Genomic DNA, 17,048 nt, shown 5'->3' with positions numbered 1-17,048 from the left:
AATTAATAAATGCAGATAAACAAACTAATGAACTGTAATCTTCACTGGAAGCAGTTGGTAGGAAGGTGATGAATTTAGAATTACCTTGGAATTGGAAGACCAATTGCAATTTGTAAATTCACTTGTTTAGCGGAAGGAAAGTGACTCTTGTGACAGTGATACTCTGTAGGAGTGAGAGGGAGGTCGCTGCAGGATGTGAAGCTGTGATGCTCTGCTGGATGAGTTGGTTCAGGAATGCAGAGAAAAGGCGGAACTTTGGCAGGTTTGCACTACAAAAATGTGCTGAAGTAAAAACACTCAGTCAAAGCTCATAGTTATAAATAAACTAGGATCAAGGAAAGTTGTCACCTCAGTACACATTTTAAAAAGAGAGTAAAAACAACCTGGAGGAACAGCCTGGAAGCTGACCAGGGGAAAGCTGCTGCAACAAGCTGGGGTTCACGTTCTGAAAGTCCTACCTGGACTTAAAGGGGAACTTCGTTTTTTTTAAACCTGGGGTCTGTTTCCATACGTCATTTCATACATGTGAGTGATGGAGAAATGAATTTTCAACATGGCTCCAGTATTTAGCCAGGCAGGCAGCTTAGCAGCTCAGCTAGCAGCTCGGCTAGCGAAAAGTATGGGGCAGCTGGCCCCCCCGCGTCAAAGTCCGCCCTAACGTGCTTTTGCCCCACACTGACCGGCTCAGATAGTCTCAATGAGTGTCCCACAACATACTAGAGATGAGAAGTGAACGAAAACCTCCACATTACCTGGCGATCGCTCTTTGTTGTGGTCTGTATCCAAATCTCAAGACGCTGGAAAGCAAATCTCGTTCCGAAATCGCGCGAGAGCTCGCGCTTTTGGCGTTCACTTCTCATCTCTCGTATGTTGTGGGACACTCATTGAGAGTATCTGAGCCGGTCAGTGTGGGGCAAAAAGCACGTTAGGGCGGACTTTGACGTGGGGGGGCCAGCTGCCCCATACTTTTTGCTAGCCGAGCTGCTAGCTGAGCTGCTAAGCTGCCTGCCTGGCTAAATACTGGAGCTATGTCGAAAATTCATTTCTCCATCACTCACATGTATGAAATGATGTATGGAAACAGACCCCAGGTTGAAAAAAAACGAAGTTCCGCTTTAATGTCACCAGATGGCAAACCCAACTACAGCCTCTGTGCCCTGTCCGACATGAAATCTATCACCTCATCGCAAGCTATCGGGAATGCGATGCTAAGGTGGAGGTGGTGGTGGGAACAGCATCATGAGTGTTTGCTGAATGTAAAGCTCGTCTTGCAAGAGTAACCAGCAGTCCCCACAGGCTGCAGCTTCCACCAGGAGAGTCTACAACTGCAGGATGGGGGTGAGGAGAGACCTTGGCAGACATGGAGAAACATAGCAACATGCTCCAGTATCAAGGTCTGATAGGCTGTTAATGAGCCACGGAGGTAATGCGCTTGAAGTTTGTTCATGCAACTGAACTTTGCGTTTTTGTTCTGTATTCTTGTGGCAGTTTGTCTGAAGTGCATTTAACAGAAACTATTATATCACCCTATTTCATTATTGTGTTGAAGTGTCTATTGGTGGCAATTTTAGATTTATCGGCAAGGACTAGTTGATAACGGCATTTTTTTTCCAAATTAATTAATCACCAGATCTTTTACATGAACAGATTAATTCACTAATTATTGTAGCTGTAATTTATTATGTTTTTATTGATTTTCTGTTAATTTAGTGACCTGCACTTGTGACTGTCCAGGAGGAGTGCTTGTGTTTGGGAAATACAATACTACACAATTGTCTGCATGTGGATGGTATGTGTCAAAGTAACATCCACATGAATGCCGGGGCCTGAAGTTTCCCAGCAGAACAAAGCACTGTAACAAGATGATCAATGTCATTCGCTTCATCTATGAGTGGTTTTAATCTTGTGACTAATCAGTATAAACTCTGTGTACGTATTTGTTTTCTATTGCTGTGAACACTTGACACAAAAATATTTTGATTGATGAACTAAATCTTAAAAATGACATCATCAGATATGTTTTTTAACCTAAAAGAAGTAGATACTGTAAGTGGCACATTTGGGCATCCAGTGCAATTATTTGGGATTTACCCACAACACACTGTGACTGTTTTTCATGCTAATCTCTGCTTCAGGAAGGCCACACCTCATATAAGATTGAATGACAGTAGCTTGTGTTACCTCTTCTGTCTTCTCATAACAAAACAGACATGCTGATCAACAGAATCCTCGACACAGATGTTGGTTGTATTAGAATTGTCTCCATTGATGCTGCTTATAAAACTAAAAATCAAAATCAAAAATCCTCTACAAGCCCAACAATCTGGTGAAAGACGTGGTTCTGTATATAGTAACTAATTCATGCTGCAGTATCTGACCTTATTCAGTGTGCTGTGTGCATGTTTTACACTTTGATATCAGAAGTGTTCCATTTTTTTATGATGGTACTTTCAGTGGCTTACCTTTTTATTGAAGGTTGATGAGTAAAATCTTTTGATATCATCTCTCTTATACATTAACACAGTCTACAACGTTACTTACTGTTTGAATACTTTGTAAATGTCGAGAGTGGATGAATGGATAAGGGACTAATGCGAGAAAAACTGAGTTAGTTCATCTGCCAAGACATTTTCTTTTGTTCTCTTTCAGTGAATCAGTTGCTTTCAGAGGAGACTCACATGAAGTAGTCAGAATTTAAAAGATGTACTTTTTATCAGCACATTTTTTATGAATTTCTGTTTTAGTGAGTCTATGCGACTGTGAAACCACAATGTAGTCCATTCCTCGTGTACAGCCGAGCTTGAAATTATTTAGACTGGATTCTACAGACTTTGAGTCATCTTGTCAGCGAGTGGTTAAATATATGCACAGATATTCATATGGCATCTAGGTCCACAACTGAGAAGATCTGTTGTTCACATGTCGTTTTATAACCATGTTCGTGCAGTTAAGCTAATTTGAAATCACAGGTGTAGTTAGGTGTGTGTCAGTGACTACAGGTGTATTCACTTTTGTTGCATTTAATTTCTACTTTGGAGCTTGCATTTTCAATATAGTCTCTCTAAAGAATTTGTTTTTGATACTCCACTGTTTAACTGAGACATAATACACTTCTAAAGAGGTGTAACAGTTTAGGACTATTTGACATTTAAGTGACATGACACAGCAGCGCACTCACTTCTGTTGTATACTATGTTCAAAAAGATCTCACTATTGATTTGTTTGAACAACTGTTACGGCCTCTTTAAAAATTAACAAATTAGGCTCAAACAAACAAAAAGACCAGCAACATATAAACTGGACACAGACATGGCGGGTGAGTTGGTGAATGGAAAAAAAGCAGCTTCATTTATGAATAAGCCAACTAATCAGGGTAGAAATAATTGTGAAAGGAAAGGGCTGTAGCTGCTGGCCAAAAGAAACAAAAGAGGGGTGGTGAATGTGGCTAACCCGACAATGGGCCCTCGGACCAGACACCATCCCTAACTAAACTGCTTAACCAAAAATAACTGCTACAAAAGGAAAACAGCAAAAATAGGACTATCAGCAACTACAGCCAAACTAAAACAGCAAAACCCAGCAATCTAAACATGCATGGTGGTGGTGGGGGTTGGGGGTTGGGGGTGGGGGGTGGGGGGTGGGGGGTGGGGCGGGGGTGATGAACTATCTTTGGCATTTTGACATCTCAGTTGTGGTGAAATCTGTTTCTGCACAATAGCTATGTTTTATGTTCTTCCATCGTGAAATTCATTTGTGGAATTAACGTTAGCAAGATCAGATTTGAGGTGGTGTCATTTTCACTGGCAACAGCTTCAGTCCACACATGTTGAAAGTGGAAAACCATTATCCAGACATGAATGCACTCTAGGCTGTGCTGACAAAAGTGTCAGATCTTAAGTCATTTGCATCAGTAAACCTAAGACAATTGCATGTTTTTAACACAATTAACTATGTGCTAGCACCTAACGTTCAGGCAACATAGGGTCGCTTTATGAGTGAAAATAGAGGAATCTCAGATGTTGACAAACAACTCAGAGAAGAATAGAAATGTTCCTAACAGCTGAAATGGAAATGATGCCGCTTTACTGACTGTTAAATTTCCACAGATCTTTTCCACTGCAGGTGCTGAGATGCTTTCTCTGGGTGCTAATGTTGCTAATAACACAAACGGCACCTGAGGAGCAGGAAGTAGTGTGAACACAACACTGGCAGATCATCACGTTGCTAAGATGGGGAACTTGGCAACAACAAGTTGTAGATTTACACATGCAGCTAGAGAACAAATATAGTATTTATTTAGCCACATAATGAATGTTCGTCCAGTATTTGCACTTGTAATATCTGAAATGTCCTCCAGCTTGGGTGCAGTAGGTTTTAGAGCTGAGTCCCATCCTAGTGCTGCTAACAACAAACACAACATGTTTGTAGAAATATTTAGCTAAAAATGCATCACTATGTGGACTTCTTTGTAATGTGCTGTCCAGTGTGATGCCAACAGAAAAACATCAATACCCAGCTTATTATCATCTGTGTAGCCCATAGGGTCTAACAGTGGGTTTGCATGCTTTGATCAAAGTAGCATTTTGAGAATAAATAGTTACAATTATCACATGCTGTAGTTGTGCAAAGCTTAAAATGCCCCCATTTTAAACATGGACAACATATTGGAAACTTCGTGAGGTCAGTATGTAAATATGTAAAAAAAATATGTAATATTTTTAAATAAAATTTTAATAATAATAATAATATTTATTTAATTTAAATATTTAAATAAATATTAATATTTAATTTAATAAAATATTAATATTTACATAAATTAATATTCGATATTTAATAATAAATTTTAATAATAATTTTAATAACATTTTAATAAAATATTCTAATATGTAAAAAAGCCACTTCTTGGGATTGTTTCCTTAATCCTGCTTCCATCTGCTCAAACTGGACTCAGAACATCACAGCACATTCCTGGAAGGTGTGAGCCCCGCAAGGATTGACCAAATATATGATCAGATATTCAGCAGTTCCCCTACTTGTTTGTATTTTATTCTACGGGGCTGATTTTCAATAAAATGAATTTTAAAATGCAGTACTTTGGCTATAATACAGCTGCCTCTGCATCTGTAATCACCACTCTGTGCTCCTGAGCATGGTGTTGTTGGTTAAATATTGAGCACAACACTGAAAGATAAATGTTGAAAAGTTGTCTTTTATTTAAACATGTGAAACATTAATTCACCAGCAAGTACTACACCGTCGATTTGAAGCTCCATTGTTTATTGAATGCTAAGGATCGTTATGTTGGTGATGACTAACTTGAACTGATGCAGTGTGTGTGTGTGTGTGTTTGTGTGTGTGTGTGTGTGTGTGTGTGTGGGGGGGGGTGACAGCGAGAAGACAGGAAAAAGAGACAGAAGTATAGGGAAGGTGGGGCATGAGAAGCTAGAACAAACAAGTGAGAAGGGCAGAGCGGTATTTATAGATGTATGAGAGGAAGGGGAGTGATTGACGTGTGGTCCTGTTCCTGAACCTCATCTAAAGATTTTTATCTCCATTAAAGGTATATCAGGGAAGTTTTGTGTTGGAGTTAGCATTACTCAACCAAGCAGGTGAAGCCTCAGCAAAGCTACATGACGATCAGCATTGATTTGTCTGTCTGGACAAATGGACGAAAAGACGCATTATTCAGGCAAGGTCAGAAAAGACACAAGGACAAAGTGATTAGATTTCGGCAGTGATGCGGCTTATAGTCTGGATCCACGAATTTGTTAAAGATTTCTGTATCACTGTGAGCTAGCAGCACGGTGTCACTGTAACAATGACAACAAGTGAACACTACATTCAGCTGCATGCTGACGATCACGATTGCTACCCTACTACAAATTGACCGCCGCAGACTTATTGGGACTTATCCATCGGAAATTATACAAGGAACAATTGATTATATTGTGGGGGTGTTTCTGAGTCCCATCAATTCCCACTGCCCGCTACATATTTAGGTCACGTGATTCGGTATCCGTACATAACGTACACGGTCATTTTTTTTGTGTGTGCATCTATATTAAATGGCCACATTCTATTGTGTCATAATTTCTGATCATAAATAACTACTGAATAAATGTCAGCATTTCTGACAATGCCATATGGGGGAATAAACAGCCTTGGCGGAGTACTGCGTTCTCTGAGTGCTTTTCGAGTTCAAAATTGTGACAGCAAGATTTTTATTTTTACTGCAAATGGATATTTGTTCCAAATATTGGTTTTCAATTTCCATTTGATTTGTGAAATTTGTGGCCTTTCAAACCTGCCCAATATAGAATTCCCCTGATTTTATGTCTTCTCCTACCCTTCAGGGAAAACACGCTAATTACAACTACATTCATGTAAATTGCAGTTTTCTGAGGGCATTAAGTACATTTGATAGGAGAGAAGAGAGCAGATGTTGCCTCAACCAGGGTAGACCAATTTCTGCCTGTTGTAAATCAACACTTTTACACATTTGTTCCAACAAAGTCCAATTCTTAGCCAATAATGAATGGGAAATTTATCCACGTCAGACTTGCACTCCTTTATTTTTGTATTAGAAAAACAGGCTTGAATCTTCTTTTCAACTTCATTTGTTGACTCCATCCTTTTGGCAGTGGTGAATCCCGGATCTTGCAGGTTTTTGAATGTCTGCTCCTGACCACAGCAAAGTTAAAGCTGCCCACGCCTGCAGAATTTTGTGTTAGGTGGACCTCAGTGCAAATGCACTCCACTATGTGTGATGCAGGAATTTTGCCTTACAGTAGTCCAGCTAATCAACAACATAATTTCACACTGCATGACTTCCACAGGCTTCATAAAGACAACAGACAGTCTGCCATTACTGAATAGATCTGCAGACTCAGAGCAGATATGCTGCTGTCTGCCCACAGAAGCTCTGCAGCTCTCTGAAGCATATTTAAATTCAGAGCAATCCGTCCGGTTCCTATGATGCGATGGCTGGGTAAACAGAGCGACAATAAACAATTACTGTTTATTAACTCTATTGAAGGTGTCCTGGATGACAGCTGGGGAGACAGAGAGGAGATGGGCAGTTTTTGCATGCTGCTGCTATTTTAGGGGTGGGACAGCTAATAGAAGCATCCTGTCAACACACATTTCCTAAAAGCTACAATTACAAAAAAAGTGGTATTTATTTTGTGGAAAAATTTCCATTGTGTGTATTCATGCTTCTCTACAATCTGCTTTGTGTCTACATTTTTGTTACAAGGATATAAAAAACATGTCCCTGAGAGTAAGAGGAAAAAAATGCATGTCATTGTAAAAAAAAAAAAAGAAAGAAAAAAAAGAGGTTTGCACAACAAAACAGTGGGTGAGTGAAATAGAGAGCTCTCAAAATGTCAGAACAAAGTCATCTCTTTGACATTTATTCAAACACCAAATCCACTCGCTTTCATGGGATTTCAGTGGAAAAGCATCAAGTACTCTCGCTTGCTATTTCTACTTTCAACATTCGTACACCACCTTTAACTACTCTGGACTGCCATAGATTCACCTCACAATAAGCTCCTAAATGCTATAGATTAGGTAAAGATCACATTCTGCCATGGACACAAAGGAAAACATGAAAAAAAAAACTGAAAAAATATCTATTTTTTAAGGTCACTGCACAGCGTTGGTGGGAGCGCTGAAATAATTTTCCACATGTACGCCCAGCTTACACAACAACACACACACACATCTGGAGTATAATGCAGAGATAACAATACAACCTCTCATTTCCTGACAGCCGTAGCAAATGTATCAATTTTCCAATTGGCTTTTTTCTGGAGCTTTTTCCTGAATTAATTTCATAACTGCAGGCATTAAGAACACAACACAGACTGTGTTCATATAGGTTTTTTTTAAAATCATGATTTCCATTTTCCTTGCATGTTTATAGACTTGCACTGCATCTGTCTTCACGTCCATAATTGCAGACTTCCAGTAACATTTAGCAGGGCTGTAGCTGCAGGACCACGTTTGATGGATGTCTCCACTGTTAATGGACACGTTGGGATTTAGCGCAGGGAATCTCCCCCCCGAGGCTTCGCGGATCAAAAGTTGAACTTCATTTTCAGGGAGGAAACCTAATAGCTCCCGCAAACGATCTGTGGACTTTTTATATGCCCTAATGTTAATTAAATTGGATGCCGCTACTAGCATGGCTCGCCGCCTTTAAACAACTCTTCAAAGCAGCGAATGCAGGCTTTATGAAGGATGATGGCTGTGCAGACGAATATTCAATGTCGCAGGTGATGTGGCCAGGCAGAGGCGCGAGCTCTAGCAGAATCAAGTGGCTATTATTGCTTTGTGATTTGCTTGTCTTTCTTCTGCTACAATGACCTCGATGCCAAGAGCATACTTAATATTCATTCCTCACTTTGTTGTACAGATTCTGTGTATAGTAGGCATATCTGGATTTCATGGTTACACGCTCTGCAACCACAGCTCAGATATATGACCTTCATAAATATTCATCATTTGTCTGTGCAAGGGACAAAATATTCACTTATAGACAAAATCAGAAGATGTATCAGGAGAAAAAACTTTTGTCACTCCCACGCATACTGATGAAGTGATCGCAGAACACACAGGAGCATAGAAATCAATACCTTTTTTAAGGAAAATATCAGAAATACATCTTGTAAAGTAAAATGCCAACAATTAATGTATCAAAGTAACGGTGCTGTTGTATATCATTGTCATATATCAGTGAGCCACACTAACGCACTGCGCTCTTTGTTCCCTCATGAATATGAACACATTGTTTTGTATCTGTCCCTTACATACTATAGGTGACTTTGCAATGCTAGAATTTGGGGCAGGCACATGGTGGCGTAAATGCACTACCATTCAAAAGTTTGGGGTCACCCAGGCAATTTCATATTTTCCAGGACATCTCACACTTTTTTTCATGTGCTAACATAGTTGCACAAAGGTTTTCTAAACATCAATTAGCCTTTCAACACGATTAGCTAACATAATGTAAGCTATCATTAGAACACAAGTGATGGTTGCTGGAAATGTTCCTCTGTACCCCTATGTAGATATTCCATTAAAAATCTGTCATTTCCAGCTAGGATAGTCATTTACTACATTAACAATGTATAGACTGTATTTCTGTCTAATTCTGTCTAACCCCGTATTTGGTCCTTTCAGGATTTCTGTTTCACTTAGGCTGTAAAATCCAACAGCTTTGACTGTGACATTAACTCTTGCACCAAAACAACAGCAGTTAGCCATTACAGGATGCAGCTTCCTCTATGAGCATGTTGGAAATAATAGGAACAATGGAGGTTTTGCTGTGATAATCTACATTATCAAATTTACATATTGATTGTGATGTTAAAGTGAAGACGTGGGTAGAGTGGCCAACTCGCAACCAGAGGGTTGCGGTTCGATCCCCCGGCCCATGTCGAGGTGTCTCTGAGCAAGACACCTAACCCCTAATTGCTCCTGATGGGGCGTGGTTAGCACCTTGCATGGCAGCTCCCGCTATCAGTGTGTGAATGTGCGTGCGAATGGGTGAACGTGTGTGTGCTCCAGGGGCGCTTTACCGCGGCTGACCCTGCGCTCTGACCCCCCCAGATGGGGGGATATGCGAAAATCTGAATTTCCCCTCGTGAGATTAATAAGGGATATAAAATAAAAATAAAATAAAAGACTGCTAATCCACGACGACATCGAGGACAGCAGAAAAAAAAGGCTTGTTGTTTTCTCAAAGTTGAGCCTTGAAGCGCTGAGTCCCACACAACAGTTTTTCAGGGCTGCTCAGAAGTATGTACTCGAGAGCAGCCCTGAAAGACGTTGTGCAGTGGCAATCTCTGGAGCTGGTTGACGCACAATGGTTCAGTCTGCCCTAAAACGACCTGCATGTTCCTGTGGTGGAAAACTGCCCCAATGTGCTGCGACAAATACGAACAAGAAATAAATGTGCATGAATCTGCTAACATTTACAGCAGGGCTACAGTTAAACCTCAGGCTAACCAGGTCTACATAGAGAAAGTTAAATTCATTTAATCCAGGTCTGCAGCAGGTTGAGGTTAACCTTCATTTTAACCTTGTTTGTGGAAGATTTAGGCTAAAGGGTCATTCTAGAATTGGAGGACATTTTACATCCCACCTATAATCCATGTACATAATACTAAAACATGAAGTTGCTGTGCAAATGTACTTACGCAACACATATTCTGCCAATAAAATAAACCTTTAATGTGAGACAATTGAAGTGATAGATAGATAGATAGATAGATAGATAGATAGATAGATAGATAGATAGATAGATAGATAGATAGATAGATAGATAGATAGATAGAGACTGAGACTGTGCAGTCAATGGAAATAGAGAGCATCTGCAGCCCCTTGATCTCCTAAGATTATTGTTGCCTATATTTGCATAAAATAAAGTCAGACTGAAACCTAGCTGACACATAGTATGTATTGGTCACCAGTGATCGACTGGCTAATCTTGCAAGAGCCCAGTAACACAACACTGGGCCCAGTGGCTTTAATTGTAAGAGACACTGCAGTCATGGACAAATAAAACCATTGCTGACTTGTGGTAAGAGATTGGAGGTAATCTGCAGTCTCAAGTGGCAAACCCAAACGCTTTGCACAGTCATCCATCAATCCCACTTCCAAAGACACTACTCCCTTTCTGCCATCAGCTTTAAATGTGATTTAAACAAATGCCTCATGATGTTGTTTTTCTACCTTAAATTACACATCTGCACATATGAAAATGTGTTTAAAAGGAAAGCAGCATTTTTCTCTGTTGTTCACTTATTATGTTTTTCTTCCTTTTCATGGTAAATAAAAGGCAAACAACAACCACCAATGTCTTCAACAAGACTTTAGCATCTTTTTGTTATGTTCTGATAAAAAAAAAGAAAAAAAACTTTTTGTATTGCTGCAGGCTTCAACATTCCTGGCTCGCTTTAGTGAAAGATTGTTATTTCCCTGGCTGTAGCAGTATCTCCCGTCTGCAGAGTGGCTCCAATACAACTTCTTAGTTCAATTAACAGCTGATAACAGATAATTAAAGTCGCCAGTGTTTGGGTGAAACATCACTGAGAATTTGCTTAGGCTGTGAAAAAAAACTGTCCACCTCTCTAAATGTATCTGCAAGTATCAGCTGATGATTACATTTTTTTGTTAGATGCAAAACTAATTCACATTTGGAGATGAAATTTGTTTGTGCCTTTGTTTCCTGGTGCACACAGTCTTACAATAGCATTATGAAAAGTGGCAGGACTCTGTGTTGTTGTTTGTTCTGAGTGAGTGACGAAGATAACTGAACCTCTTATTGTAGATTAACAGGTTAATCTTTGTGCCAAAGTCTGTTCTGCATTTAGCAAGTTTTGTTTTTCCCCTGCAGCAAAACAAATTAGAAAAACCAAAAGTGTTTCAAAATTCACAGCCCTCTTATTGTTAAACTTGGATCTGAAAACTGGAAGTGATGTCCCATTTGTTCTCATTTTAGTTGAAATGTTGAATATTTAATTTGGAAACACTTTTGGGACAGAGGTCGGATGAACAAGTGTTACAAAGCTGATATCACAGGTGGCAGTATATTTCAGGATGCACATAGACCTAATTTATATTCAAATCAACACAGCAACTCATGAGAAATGTGTTTGTTTTGCAGCAGATTTGTAATCCTTCTGTGCACCAACAATTCCCTAACTTCCCCGTCAAAGCCAAGAAAGAAGTGGAAAAAGGCAGAAGCACTTTCTGTCTTTGAAAAGCAGAATCACCAGCCTCTGCCTCCTTCATTTGTCTCAGATCAGCATACATCTGAGTGTGCATTAGATTCCATATGTTCATTTATACACAATTGCAATTCTATATAATTTATACAGGTCTTGTCCCTGTAAACTACCCACATACTGGCGCCTTATTAGTTTTTCTAAGATTGTGTAATGACGCAGCAAAGGTTTCCATTATGATTCAGTCATCATGCCTGTAGGCAGATCGTCTCTAGATACACTCTCTTCATTGCTTCAAGTTTCAGCAAGTTGTTTCGTCTTTCAAGAGGAATAATGTATTGATCTACAACAAATAGGAGAGAGTTCAAGGTTAATGAGAATGTAAACTGCTTTTTAAACGATTTCTACAGTGACTGTGACCAGCTCCACTAATCCTGTGATGCACGATGACGGTGCAAATTCAGCGAAATTAAAGGTCCTGCAATATACTGATTTAACAAGTTCATAGAAATTACACGTGTCCCCAGAACATGTCTTTTAAGTCTCAGCTCAAAATACTCATACTATTACTGCTGATTGTTTGTGATGCCATTCCTGTGTGCTGAGGCTCACACGACAAAGCAGGATTTGGTGTTCATGATGTAATTCAGGTGTAAGTCTGGGTTTTACTTCTTACCGGCGTGCATCACCGTGGTACCTTATGTTGAACCATCTAAATCTTTTTCTTTCCTTAATGAGCATAGATATGGAAGATATAGATTGCTAGTGTAGGTTTTCCTTCCTATCATTTTTGTTTCTTGTTGACTGCACCACATTTCAAGGCCCTTTCATTGGTCTTTAAGCTTTGCATATAATCCTAAAAGAGACTGATAAAGGATCAAAGCATTGTAATGATTTACACTAAGCCTACTTGCCAGTTTGAATGGTGTTTTAATATTTGTTTCTTACTTGCACCCAAGACTGTTTAACACCACCAAGGCTGCAGTAAAAAGAATAGGGCCAAAACTGTCGGAAGGCGTGCCAACAGGCTACATCTAAGCGGTACTGGATATACAATTTAATAACAAAATTCTACTTGTGCCTTAATAATAGGGCTCTGCAGTACAGGCTTCTAGTTTTAGTCCTGTTCCAACCTCGCAGCTTTATTGTCTGTGACATTAAATTCAATTGTGCAGCTGCTGCCCACACTCCTGTTAATGGACAAGAACCAATATGGTACCCCCCTCTTTATGTCTACTTTGTTCAGTGGGTGGCAGAAGATCACAACAGCTGACGTAGACTTGAATGAGTGTGGGGGGATAAAACAAAAGCAAACACAAAAGGAATTCTGCTACTTCTTTCTGAATGATCATCCATCCATTATCTATACATGCTTAACCCTCATTAGGGTCGCAAGGAGCTGGAGTCTGTCCCAGCTGACTTGTCGTGAAGGCAAGGAACAACCTGGACAGATCAACAGTCTGTCACAGGGCTACATACAGAGACAAACAGTCACATTCGCATTCACACTTACGGACAATTTAGAATTACCAATTAACCTCAGCATGTTTTTGGACTGTAGGAGGAAACCGGAGAACCCAGAGAAAACCCATGCATGCAGCTCCATGCAGAAAGATCTCAGGAGGACCGGGAACTGGGGATCTTCTAGCTGCAAGGCGAAAGTGCTAACCACCAATCCACTGTGCAGCCCTGAATGATAGTTTTACATATATTTACAGTATAGCCATTGTTTTTAACTTGTGTATGATGACTAGGGCTGTAAAGTAGTCTATGACTACATTTACAGTTATTTGTTTAAACACATCATTTTTGTTCCGTTTGTGCCTCCCATTCACACTGCCATGCATTTTATGGCCTCTAAGATGGAGGTTTCCAGAGGTACTGCTGACCCCATTTTAGTTAGAAAACTTCTTTAGTTTTGAACAGGCAAAAACAGCCAATTATTGGAGTGATGGTTCAGACCATAATGTTCCCATTCTGGGCCTTACTGTGAATATGTTTGTTGTCTGATTCATCGCTCCTGTCATGTGACCGTCATCAGCCTTAACTACCAGCGGTTAATTCAACATAGAAGATGAATTACAGCCATTGCTGATTTTGGTGTCAATGCCAACAACTGTTGTGCTATTAAGGAAATATCTTTTCGTACTTTTCGCCATCCTCTGGCGTATTTTCTACGCATATCTAACTAATGTTTACTTCGGCTACATTTCCAGGTGTGTTATGTCAGCCTCAGAGAACAGAAGTTTTAAGATTTTGTAACTGAGTTGCATCACACACAAAAACAGTAACTTCACTAATCTTTTCTAGTCTCAGACACGCACACACTACAAGATTTGAAGTTAGTTATAGAAATTCAAGCATATTTTTAAGAGTATCTTATTAGAGGGAGCAGTCAGGTAGCAGAGCACCACTTCACACAACAAAACAGAATCAGGTAGAACAATTTCCTGTCAAGAAACTAATAACAAGAAAAAAAAAAGAAGTAGTTTTTCTGTTCTTCAGCATTTGCTACTCTGACACATCTCTGGCATGGTCTGCACTGACATTATGTCTGAAATAATGCTTCAATGCTAATCGAGATAAGGATCATTTTGAAACTCTGTTTTAAGTTAAAAGCCTGTAAGAACAGTAGTTTAACCGTCTGAGGCCCACAGTTGCAAAATTGCAACATGTCTGGCTGTACCTATTTCTGAATGAATGTAGACAAAGGCTACATATCCCAGCATGCCACACTATTAATACCGTGAGACATGCCACATTCCACATTGAAACAACCTGTCTGTCTTCCACTGAGCCCCCAGCTCTCTCTTTTGGAACAATTTCAACAATTTTCCAAGTAAGTATTTGACCTGTATTATTTTTTTTCTTCATCCTAGAGATGTTTAGTGATAGAAAACTCAAATTATTATTTCCTAAAGTATAATATATGTGATTTTTAAGGATTCCGTTTGATGTTGCATGATGATGAATGTCAGGTTAGGTCAGGTCAGGTCAGGTCGTGTTACCTGTTACTGGTACAATGCAACCCAGTACAACTTGCCACATTGAAAATGGGTAGACGGTTGACCCAGGACTCAGTCTCTACAGGACGTATGAAATCAACAGTCACCATCAGACATGGACTCGGGCTCCATGTACATGTTAGGTGTAAAGTCCAACTTAACAGCAGCCCCTGCCCCTGCAGGACATCGCAGCCATATTGGCTGTGCCTCTCCTCTGATTAAAATATACTGCAGGTGAGAGAAGCCCATGATAAGTAAGATTACAACCCAGGTTGCTTTAAAAGTCCTAGCTTGAAGATCAGCCCATCAGCTAACCAAATCATAAAACTAGCTGATCTTCTTCCGCATAGCCGGCCATGACTGAAGCTGGCCTGAACTGAACTTTGGATGTTGCAAAAATGCAGCATTGGGCTTTGATTAATGGGTGCTACTTACTTCCACAGAAGGAATCATCACTGGGTCATGAGTAAATTTATTCATTGTGCCATCTCTGGCAATATACAGCATCTACATATTTTCATATTACTGAACCATCAATGTCTAATGATCTGTGGACTTTGTTACAGAATAGAATGGTAATATTTGTGTACGGTGGTCCCTCGTCTATCGCGGAGATTAGGTTCCAGAATCCCCAGCAAGCAACGTGTAAAATGAACAAGGCAAGATGCTGAATGCATGCTATACACGGGAGACGGAGGACACTGATGCTATAGTCGCTGATCCAATCAGCACTCAGCACTACACGTTTTATTGCAATTTAATATTCTTTTAATATGTTTTGGATTGTTGTAAATGTTTTTGGTTAATAACTGCATATTTTGCCATAAAAATAATCACAATAAATATATAAAAATATCTATATATCCCAAAATCCCATAATATAGCAAACATTTGTGATTAGATTTAAAATTAGATTTAAAAATCTGCGATACAGTGAGACTGCAAAAAGTGAATCGCGATATGGCGAGTGACGACTGTACATGAAAACGCACTGTTGCAATTTTGTAAAGATTTCACAAAATCATGAAAAATCCCAAAAATGAAAAAGTCTCATTATTTTCCTGATTAGAGGCGTGCTAGAAACACTTTAGAAAGGAAGAAAAAAATTAAATCAATAACATCAATGCTTGGATTTCAGAGAGTTAATAGTAGGCAGCATTATTACAGAACTTTAATCTCTCAAAGTGTCATTATAAGCGAAATATAATAGCTATTAATATGCATAATGCACAACACATTTTATGTCACTGTAGTCACTAAAATGCTATTGGTGAGGAATATAATGACACTGCTTCCAAACAGAGGGGAGGTTTTATGTGATGTCCGCCACCATCAGAGCATCTTTAGACATAGAGAGGCTCACAGTGGTTTACAGACAGAGGGACACAAAGACCGACAGACAGACAGACAGGCAGAGAGAGAGAGCATCTCAGCATTCAGAGCTGCTGTCACCACTATTAGAGTGAGATCGACCAAAGTTGCCTTCCCTGCAGTGCGGCACTGAAGGTTGCAGTCACCGACATGCTCTCACAACTTTCTCCCACCCCCCCAACCCCCAAAAAGCTCCCACAGGCCGTATCCTAATACTATGTTGTGCCTTTTATCCCCGCCCCCCCACCACTCACCCACTCCCGTTCTGTTGACTGCGACCTCCTCCCTCTTCCGCCTGCTTTTTACTGTGAAATGGAGCCCTTCTCAATCACACAGCACTGTTGGCCTGCTCTTTATTTCACTCGTCTTTTTTTGTTCCCTCTCTTTCTCTCTGGCTGTGAGCTTATCTGAGAGGCTCAGCTGCTGGTCGACTGTCCACAGAGAACCCCAGGCCACAACAACATCAACAACAAACAAAAAAATACCCTGGCAAATATAGCTACTCTTTGGCGTGGCTTTATTTTTGGTAAATACTGAGACACTTCAACTATTCACCGTAACCGCAACTTGAAAAGTGGAAAATGATAAGCTTCTTTCTTTGCTTCAGCCTGCATGCATACATTGGTGAAATCCATTGAAACTGAGTCAGTAGAGAGAGGTGATGTCTATATTTTTCTGTTTTCATTTAATTTTTTCAAAGGGAATATGTATTGGGACATTCATGTGATGAAAACCATGATTCTTCAAAATGCTTTTAATGGAGTAGAAAAAGTCATGTTTTAAGCTCATGACAAGAATATTTTTTTCCTGATCTTTTTAAAAGAATGTCGAAGAGTTTTTCAACTCAAGCATTTAAACCAACATGATACATGGACTGCAATGAATAATGTAACAGTACCATACATACTGGAGTAAAAGTTTGACAGTGGATTGAGTT

This window comes from Acanthochromis polyacanthus, chromosome 11 (genome assembly GCF_021347895.1).
Source record: "Acanthochromis polyacanthus isolate Apoly-LR-REF ecotype Palm Island chromosome 11, KAUST_Apoly_ChrSc, whole genome shotgun sequence".
Lineage (NCBI taxonomy): Eukaryota > Metazoa > Chordata > Actinopteri > Pomacentridae > Acanthochromis > Acanthochromis polyacanthus.
Note: the sequence above shows the minus strand (reverse complement) of the source record.